Source organism: Myotis davidii, unplaced genomic scaffold (assembly GCF_000327345.1).
Source record: "Myotis davidii unplaced genomic scaffold, ASM32734v1 scaffold276, whole genome shotgun sequence".
Lineage (NCBI taxonomy): Eukaryota > Metazoa > Chordata > Mammalia > Chiroptera > Vespertilionidae > Myotis > Myotis davidii.
In genome coordinates, this window is record NW_006287906.1 from 329221 (window position 1) to 339288 (window position 10068).

At 40.1% G+C, this 10068-nt stretch overlaps 1 pseudogene; it reads left to right on the forward strand.

Moving 5' to 3' along the window:
- Nucleotides 1-1309: 1309 nt before the first annotated feature.
- Nucleotides 1310-1974, forward strand: LOC102751598 (annotated as a pseudogene).
- The last annotated feature ends 8094 nt before the right edge of the window (nt 1975-10068 follow it).

Below are 10068 nucleotides of genomic sequence, written 5' to 3' on the forward strand. Positions count from 1 at the left end.
CTAGAGAAATAACTGGTGTTTGTAAATTTCTTCCTTTTCCTAAAGAGGCCAGTTTCTCCCTCATTTTACTCCCATTGCAGTGTTGCCTGGTTAAAATTTCAAAAATTAAAACTTACTTGTCTACTGAATAGGACCGAAGCTACCAGTGGGTTACTCTCAGTCCCCCCAGGTCCATAGTATTGTACCACAAACTATTCTCAGTGAATCCATTCCAGCCACAGGTCTGTTTCTCTTCTACGCCGGGCCAGCGCTGTCCATATTTATGGAAAAGGTGGCTTTGGGCAGATATTTCTAAGCTAAAAAAAGAGATCCATGTTGTCTTTCATTTTTGGCACCTTTCCTTGCAATTTAACAACCAATGCTAATTGGCCCTGGCCAGTGTGGCTCAGTTGGTTGGAGAGTCTTCCCTTACACCATAAGGTTGCCAGTTCGATTCCTGGTCAGGGCACATACCCAGGTTACAGATTTGATCCCGAGGTTGGGGCATGAATGGGAAGCAACTGATAATGCTTTTCTGTCTGTCTCTTCCTCCCTCTTCTCTAAAATCAATGGAAACATATCCTAGGTAGAGGATAAAAACAAAGCAAAACATGATGCTAATCAATAATTTATTATCTTCCTACTAAGTATAGACTATACCAAATCACACAGCCCTAATAGATGAATGCTTCTGTTATGTTGGTGAAACTTGATTTTTATCAGAAGCCTAGGGAGTTGACCTGCAAAGTGACTTGACTGAATCACTGCACAGACATATAGTAGGACCCATTATAAGCGTAGAAGCTGATGGTCTCGCCCCCTAGCAGTGACACGCAGTCTTGTGATATAACTGGTATTTTATTGACGTTAAGGTGCCCAGTATCCAATCTTGATTTGGTGGGATAGAGCATCATCGGCTTCCCTGCCTTGGGAAATCAGTTGTTTTGGGTACAAACTGTGGCATGATGTTATTTTCTTCAATCGTTAAGATTTAAAAGTAAGGGTTACCGATTTTGCGTTGGCTGGAGCCGCCGGCGGCGGTGGCAGCGATATCCCCGCCCTAACTCACCGCGCCCCCTTTCCAGCCGGCGACGTGGCCCCAAAGCGAGGCAGTGTGGGCGGCCGGACACAAGTGGCTCAGCCTGGGAGCCCCGAGAACCCCGCCTAACCTGCAGCGGAGCACAAAGACACCTGACACAAAGGCGGTGATGGGGTCCCCTTGGGCGGACTGGGGCCCCATGAGGCCAGAAGCCGCCCTGCTCCACAGCCCTGCTCCCGGGACCAGCCCAGGGGCCCGCGTCCTCCTCCCCGAGGTGTCCCGACTGGCCCCAGCCTCTCCCTCCGTCTCCCACGATGGCGAGCAGCAGCGGCTCCAAGGCCGAGTTCATTGTCGGAGGGAAATACAAACTGGTGCGGAAGATCAGGGCTGGCTCCTTGGGGGACATTTACCTGGCGATCAGCTTCACCCATGGCCGGAGGTGTCAGTGATGCTGGAGGCTCAGAAGGCCAGGCACCCGCAGTCGCTGTAGGAGAGCAAACTCCTTAAGATTCTTCAGGCGGGGTCAGCATCCCCCACAGATGGGCAGGACAAAGACCACCATGTGCTAGTCCTGGGTCTTCTGGGACCCGGCCTGGAAGACCTCTCCAATTTCTGTGCAAGGAGATTCACAATGAAAACTGCTATGTCCGCTGACCAGATGGTCAGTAGAATGGAATATGTGCATACGAAGAATTTTATACACAGAGGCATGAAACCAGACAACTTCCTAATGGGCATTGGGCGTCACTGTAATAAGTTGTTTCCTTATTGATTTTGGTTTGGCCAAAAAGCACAGAGACAACAGGACAAGGCGACACATACCACACAGAGAAAATACAAATCTCACTGGCACTGCCGGATATGCTAGCATCAGTGCACATCTTGGTATTGAACAGAGTCGCGGGGACGACATGGTATCGTTAGGATATGTTTTGATAGCAATAGCCTGGCCCTAGCCGACTTGGCTCCGTGGATAGAGCATCGGCCTGCGGACTGAAGGATCGAGAGTTCGATTCTGGTCAGGGGCACATGCCTTCCCAGTGGGGGGCGTGCAAGAGGCAGCTGATCAATGATTGTAATCATCTGATAAAAATTGGGTTACTTTAATAGCACATTTTACAAATTTATTTTAATTATTGGGGAAATATACTGATATTAAAATTGCTTATTTACACTTGATAATACTAACGCTTGATCTTGTCCTTAGTAATGTAAAATGTATTACTGTGCCTCTTTTAAAAAATTCCACCAGTTTAATTTTTAAATAAAATTTTTTAATGTAAGTGCTTACAAAAGCATAAATTAAGAGCTATCCTTGTTTAATACTCACCTATGAATATCGTCAAAAGTGAAGAATGTTTCAAAATAACATCTTAAAATTTTTTGAATACTCTACCTATTTATATTAAAATTGCAGATCTATCATAAATAAAACATATAGCCTTTCTGATTCTGTAGGCCATTTGTCTGAAACTGCTCAGAAGAAAGCCCAGTGAGAAAGTGTGAATAGTTCAAAATTCTTCACCATTTCAGAAAATGTTAAAGTTCATTTGTCCTTAAAAAGTTAGTAGCATACCCCTGCATTCGAAAGTGATTATGGGCTGTCCGTGCCCTGGTCATTGAAAAAAAAATTAGTAGTATACTCATTTAAAAAAGAAATGGCAGGATTATCTAGATTTTGATTAAAGAGTCTCTCTCTTCCTGTGCCTGTTTTGGAAATAATATTTGAGATAACATCTCAACTGGGATAAGGCAAAATTTATAATAAAAAATTTCTAAAATAAGTAAACCACATATACGGTAAACCTTATATGTAAATAATATTTCTACTTTTTAAGCATTTATTTAATACATAGTCATTAGCTAAGGTACTTGGTGAGGGCCGAAAGTAGGCAGATGACAAGATCCATGAGATTACAATCATACTAGAGAAATCTTAAATAATTAGAGAACACCATCATCATGTAAAACTACACACATTACATATAACCTATGCATGCAGAGAGCTGAGAAATTAATGTGGATCAAAGTGATCAAAGATGAAATTTGAGTGGGCTTATGGCTTGAGTCAGATAGCCTGTATGTTGGGGGAAATGTCTATATGTGTTTATGTAGTATTAGTAAGAAATGGAAAATAGAAAAAAAGCAGAGAAGAATATCAGTAGATTAGTAAAGTGCTATATCATAAAAGGTCATAATACCTAATGGGCTTTGAATTTGATCTTATGTACACAATAGAGAGAGTTAAAAGTTCTTAAACAATGGAGTCAAAGTGTAAACCACCTAAAGTGTATATTAGTCTCATTCTTTATTCCTTTTACTTTCATACTTTTCAAACTCACCTACTAATAAAGATTTTGTTTCTAGTATTACTTGTTCCCATCACTGGTATAATCTTACCATTTTCTTTCAATTCTTGTGTGGCTTCTCTTTGGTAATTAAATATGGGTGCCCTTGCTATATTTTGGTTTCTGATATTAATGGTTAAATGTATTTAACTATATGTGTTATGTCTTCTACCATAAAGAAACATCTAAGGAAGTTGAGTCTGCATTTTCTTTACATTCCCCTTCTGTTAATCATAAATAACACTCTATAATTGATCATGACTATCAATAAAAGAATAGTTTTATTTCGTTGAAAATAGAATAGTTGAGTATTTATTAGGATCTGTTTTATCATGTGTATACAGTTTCAGTTGGACTTAAGGTAAATATTCTTCAGCAAAATTCAGCACATTAGAAAATGTCTTTTTCTCTCATTGTTTTTTTCTTCCTGAAAATGACAGTTTTTCATGCCCATGATGGAAATAGAAAGCAGAAAATAAACTGCAGAAAATGCCCAAGACCTTCCAGACGTAACAAACAATGGCCCCTCAGAGGAGAAAAGAGGTTCTGTCTGCATCAGGAAACTAAATGGAATCATGTCTAAAAGCATTGATGCGGGGGGTGGGCGGGGGAGGGGGGGCGCAGGAGATGGCGGCAGAGTATGTGGATATTTCTCCCACCTCCTCCCAGAATCTTAACTGGAATTAGAACTAAACTGGGAAATAGTCACCCTGAAATGCCAGTTGGAGACTGGCTGAAGAGGAGACTTTCAACAAGGACCGAAACCACCTCAAGACTGGTATGAAGGGTGATGATGGGAGAAGCACTGTCTGAGCTCCTAGGAGTAAAGGGCCAAGGGTGAGGAGGGTTCCTCTGGAGAGGAGAGGGGCTGGGACCCCCAGAAGGGCACCGCAGCCCGCACAGCCAGAGTGGGCAACAGCTGCTCATTCACTGACCAGTTGTGGTGAGGCTTTTGGGAGCCAGATAGGAGAGCTGTTGGGAGGCAAAGCCACTTTTTTTAGATGTCACCCCCCTCCCCCGCAACTCCCCACAGGATTTTCATTTGCAGACTGAGGAGAGACCGGGTGGAGGGAGTTGGGGAGAGTGGCAGGAGGACAGCTGCCAGGATACCTGTGCTGAGTCATCCCCCACATATAGCAGCAGCCACTTCTCCTAAGAGATAAAAGCCTCTCCCAACAGCTGAAGCCTGGGGAAAGGCAAATACCCTGCCCCCCAGGATACAGCTCACCTCACCCTAAGGAATCCTGCTTGCCCCACTTTCTGGAATCCCGCTAGCCCAACCCTGCACCATGAACCCAACTGAGGAGGCCGCAACCTCAGGGAGCAGTAGTCTCAGGCAACTGTCAGTGGCTGGTTGTGGGGCAGAGACATCCCCCCACATCCCTGGGAACCTGGTTAGCACTTCCTTCTCATGGGAGAGCTGAGAGAATCTCTTGGCTTCCAGCAGACCCAACAGCCTACCTAAGAGGGTCTCTGCCCTGCCAAGGTCAGGGAAATAGTCTGGGTATACACCTGCCACCTGCCATAGGGCCCAGTGCTGCTAAACACCAACCTAGGAGCTCTGCTTGTCCCTCCCAAGGTGTAAGAAATAAGGCAAACCCCCCAAGTCAGGGGTCCTGGTAGAACACAAAACATACTTGGGAGCCAGGCAGCAAGGCAAACATCTTCACTTCTACATAGAAGGGTGCACACACATGTTGGGGAAGCACATGCAAACTGAGCAGGTGGTCTGCTAGGCTTTATAATCCCTGATGCATGTGACCTGTTGCTTACTCGTGATTGGAGCTCAGATGCACAGTCTTTTTTTTTTTAATATATTTTATTGATTTTTTACAGAGAGAGGAAGGGAGAGAGATAGAGAGTCAGAAACATCGATGAGAGAGAAACATCGATCAGCTGCCTCCTGCACATCTCCCACTGGGGATGTGCCTGCAACCCAGGTACATGCCCTTGACCAGAATCGAACCCGGGACTCCTCAGTCCGCAAGCCGACGCTCCATCCACTGAGCCAAACTGGCTTCGGCTGCACAGTCTTTCGCAATTGGCTAATTCAAGTGGAGGGGCTGGCCTTTGCTGTTTCAAGATGGCAGCCCCCAGGGGAGCTGCAAGCCATGTGGCCAACATGGCGGCTGCCAAGTTACGGAGTCAAAATTGGTGGCTGTCTAAACTGTTCTTTGACATAAAGGATGATTTGTTTATTCTCACAAAGGGCAGACAGGTCCAGGGAAAGCAGCCACAATATCACTTAAAACTTTGAACAGGACACCAAAAGCCAAACTTGACAGCTTCTGACATTGCCTTGCACATAACTACCTCCTGGGAGGCCTAAAGTCAGCATGCAAGACAAGTAACTTCCAGCAGCATAAGAGCAGGACCCCTCGCAGGCACTGAAATCTGATCAGATGAACTTCACTTGGTTGGTTTTTATTTGTTTTGTTTTCTTTTTTCTCAATATTTTATTTTTTATTGCTTCAATATTAATTTTTTTCACTTTTCACTCTTGTTTCTTTTATCTTTTTTTGCTTCCTTCTTTTTCTTATTCTATTTTTTCTTTTTTTCCTATTCTTCCTTTTTATTTACCTCTTTCTTTTCTTTTTACCTTCTCATTTTTCTCTTTCTTTCTTCTTGTCTTTTTTCCCCATTTTCTTATTTATACTTTTTACTCTTATATTTTTCTCTCCCTTCTTCTCTTTTCAGAATATTTTTTCTGTCCCTTTTTTCTTCTAGTATTCTTGTTATTTTACTTTATTATTGGTATTATTATTATCTTTTTCTTTCTTTCTTTTCTGTTCATTATTCTTGTTCTCTTTCCTAATTCTCTTTTCTTTTGTGGATGTTTTTGCTATTGTTTTCTGGATATTTTGTATGCTTTGTTTGTTTCCTGTGTATTTTGTTTTGTGTTATTTTGCCCTGTCAGCGCCTGTACAACAGCTCACATGACATGGTTGGGACTGAGACCAACAACTAGCCAGGCTGAGAGATCCCATCCATGACAACAAAAATCAAGACTCAATTACAACAGGAGAGCCCAAATAATCAACAAAAGGGTCACTGCTAGAGCATCAAGCTTAGGAGTTCAAGGAGAATGCACCAATGGATTCCACATGACATTTACTACAAAAGGCCACCCATGGAGACTGGTAATCACAGCAGGTATATCTAATACATAGGAACAAACACAAAGAGACAACTAAAATGGGCAGACCAAGAAATAATCACTAAATTAAACAAAAAGAGGAATCTCCAGAAAAAGACCTAAATGAGATGAAGATAAGCAATTTATCAGACACAGAGTTCAGAGTAATGATTATAAAGATGCTTCAGGAATTTGAGTACTACAAGGAATTAAATGGGAACTATAATGGAAACTACATCAGCATGAAAAAGGACATAGGTGCCATGAATAAGAATTAGGTAGAAATGAAGAATACTATATCTGATGTGTAGAACACACTGGAAAGAATTAAATGCAGGCTTGATAAAGCAAAGGATTGAATCAGTGATTTGGAAGACAAGGTAGAAAAAAACACTCAATTAGAGGAGTAAAAAGAAAAAAAAAACACTTAAAAAACATGAGGAGAGTTTAAAGGAACTATGGGACAATATGAACAGAACAACATCCATATCATCAGGGTACCAGAGGGAGAAGAAAGAGAGCAATAGAGAACCTGTTTAAGAAATAATGATGGAAAAGTTCCCTAACCTGGTGAAGGAAAAAGCAATACAAGTTCAAGAAGCACAGAGAGTCCCAATCATGAGGAACACAAAGAGATCCATAAAAAGACACATCATAATTAAAATGGCAAATGTAAAGACAAAGAGAGAATCATAAGGACAGCAAGAGTGAGGCAGTCAGTTACCTATAAGGGAGCTCCAATAAAGCTGTCAGCTGATTTCTCTACGGAAACACTACAGGCCAGAAGGGAATTGTATGAAATATTCAAAGTAATGAAAAGCAAGGATGTGAAATCAAGACTACTTTATCCAGCAAGGGTATCATTTAAAATAGAAGGTGAAATAAAGAGCTTCCCAGACAAAAAAACAAAAAACAAAACAAAACTAAAGAAGATAATTACCACCAAACCAACATTTCAAGAAATGCTAAAGGGACTGTTGCAAGAAGAAAAAGAAAGAAGGAGAATGAGAGAATGAAAGGAATATAGGCATAAAGAATTAAAAAGGCAATAAATAAGTACCTATCAATAATAACCTTAAACATAAGTGGATTAAATGCTCCAATCAAAAGACATAGGGTAACCAAATGGATAAGAAAACATGACCCATACATCCATAGGTTACCCTATGTGTGAGTGTGTGTGTGTGTGTGTGTGTGTGTGTGTGTGTGTGTATTGTCTACAACCTAGCCACCTCAGAACAAAAGACACACAGGTTGAAAGTGAAGGGATGGTGGTAAAAATATTTTCCAAGAAAAAAAAAATCAGGGTTAGCAGTACTTATATCTGACAAAATAGACTTCAAAAAAACGGAAGTTAAAAGAAGAGACAAAGAAGAAAAATACATAATACTAAAGGAATCATTCCAACAGGGGGATATAATCCTGGTAAACATATATGCACCCAATATAGGAACACCTACATATATTAAAAATCTCCTAGAGGACTGTAAGGCAGAGATAGACATCAATACAGTCATAGTGGGAAATTTTATTTTATTTTTTAAAAATTATTGATTTTTAGAAAGAGGAAGAGAGAGAGAGAGAGAAACATTGATCAGCTGCATTGTGCATGCCCCCTACTGGGGCTAGAGCCCTTAATCTGGGCATGTGCCCTGACTGGGAATTGAACCTGTAACCTCTTGGTTCATGAGTTGACCCTCAACCATCATCTGGGCATAGTAGGGAATTTTAACATCCCATTGACATCAATGAATAAATCTTCCAGACAAAAAGTCAATAAGGAAACAGTGACCTTAAAGAAGATACTAGATCAGATGGATTTAATTGATATTTACGAACATTTCATTCCAAAGCGGCAGAATATACATTCTTCTCTAGAACACATGGAACATTCTTAAAGATAGGCCACATTTTAGGACACAAAACAAGTCTGTACAAGTTCAAGATGATTGAAATCATATCAAGCATTGTCTCAGATATCAATGGCATGAAGCTAGAACTCAACTATAAGAAAAATACACAAAAATATTGAAACACATGAAGGCTAAATAGTATGTCATTCATCAATGAATTGGTTAAGAATGATGTCAGGGAGGAAATAAAAACCTTCCTGGCAACAAATGAAAATGAACACACAATAATGCAAAATCTATGAACCACAGTGAAAGCAGTCCTGAGAGGGAAGTTCAGAATTCTACTTCAAGAAAAAAGAAAAATTTCAAATAAACTATCTAACCATACAACTAAAATAATTAAAAAAAGAACAACAAGAAAATCTCAGAGTAAGTAGAAGGAAGGATATAATAAAAGTCAGAGTAGAAATAAATGACATAGAGACTAACACAATACAAAAGATTAATTAAACCAAGAATCATTTCTTGGATAAGATAAATAAGATTGATCAGCATTCAGCCAGACTTATCAAGAAACCAAGAAAGAGGACTTAAATAAATAAAATCAGAAATGCAAGAGGTGAACTAGCAATTGACACCACAGAAATATAAAGGATTATAAGAAAAGACTATGAGTATCTTTATGCCACCATCAGGATAATCTGGGTGAAATGGATAAATTTATAGAAACATACAATCTCCCCAAACTCAACTAGAATAAATCAGAAAATCTGAATAGGCTGATAACAACCAATACAACTGAAGCAGTAATCAAACAACTAACAGCAAACAAAATTCCTGGACCAGATGGATTTATAGATAAGTTTTATCAAACATTAAAAGAAGACCTAATACTTATCCTCCTCAAACTATTTTTTTCTTTTTTAAAAAAATATATATTTTATTGATTTTTTACAGAGAGGAAGGGAGAGGAATAGAGAGTTAGAAACATCGATGAGAGAGAAACATTGATAAACTGACTAACTGACTCCTGCATACTGGGGATGTGTCCACAACCAAGGTACATGCCCTTGATGGGAATTGAACCTGGGACCCTTCAGTCCACAGGCCGATGCTCTATCCACTGAGCAAAACCAGTCAGGGCCCTCCTCAAACTATTTCAAAAAATATAAGAAGAGGGATGATTTCCAAACTCTTTAACAAGGCCAGCATTATCATGATTCCATAACCAGATAGAGATATTACAAAGAAAGAAAATTAGAAGCCTATATACATGATGAAGATACATGCTAAAATCCTCAATCAAATAATACCACATCAATTTCAGCAATACATTAAAAATATCATGCACCATGAACAAATTAGAATTATTCTGGGGGTGGATTCAGGGCTGGCACAATATTTGCAAATCAGTAAAGGTGATACATGACATAAACAAAATGAAGCATAAAAATCACATGATCATATCAGTAGATACAGAGAAAGCCACAAACCCAGCATAAAAACTCTCAGCAAAGCAGAAAAAGAGAGAACACATCTCAAAATAATAAAGATCATATATGACAAACCTACAGCCAATATCATACTCAGTGGGAAAAAGCTAAAGCCATTTTGCCTAAGAACAGGAACAATACAGAGATATCTGCTTTCACCACTCTTATTCAACATAGTACTGGAAGTCCTAGCCACAGCAATCAGACAGGAAGAAAACAT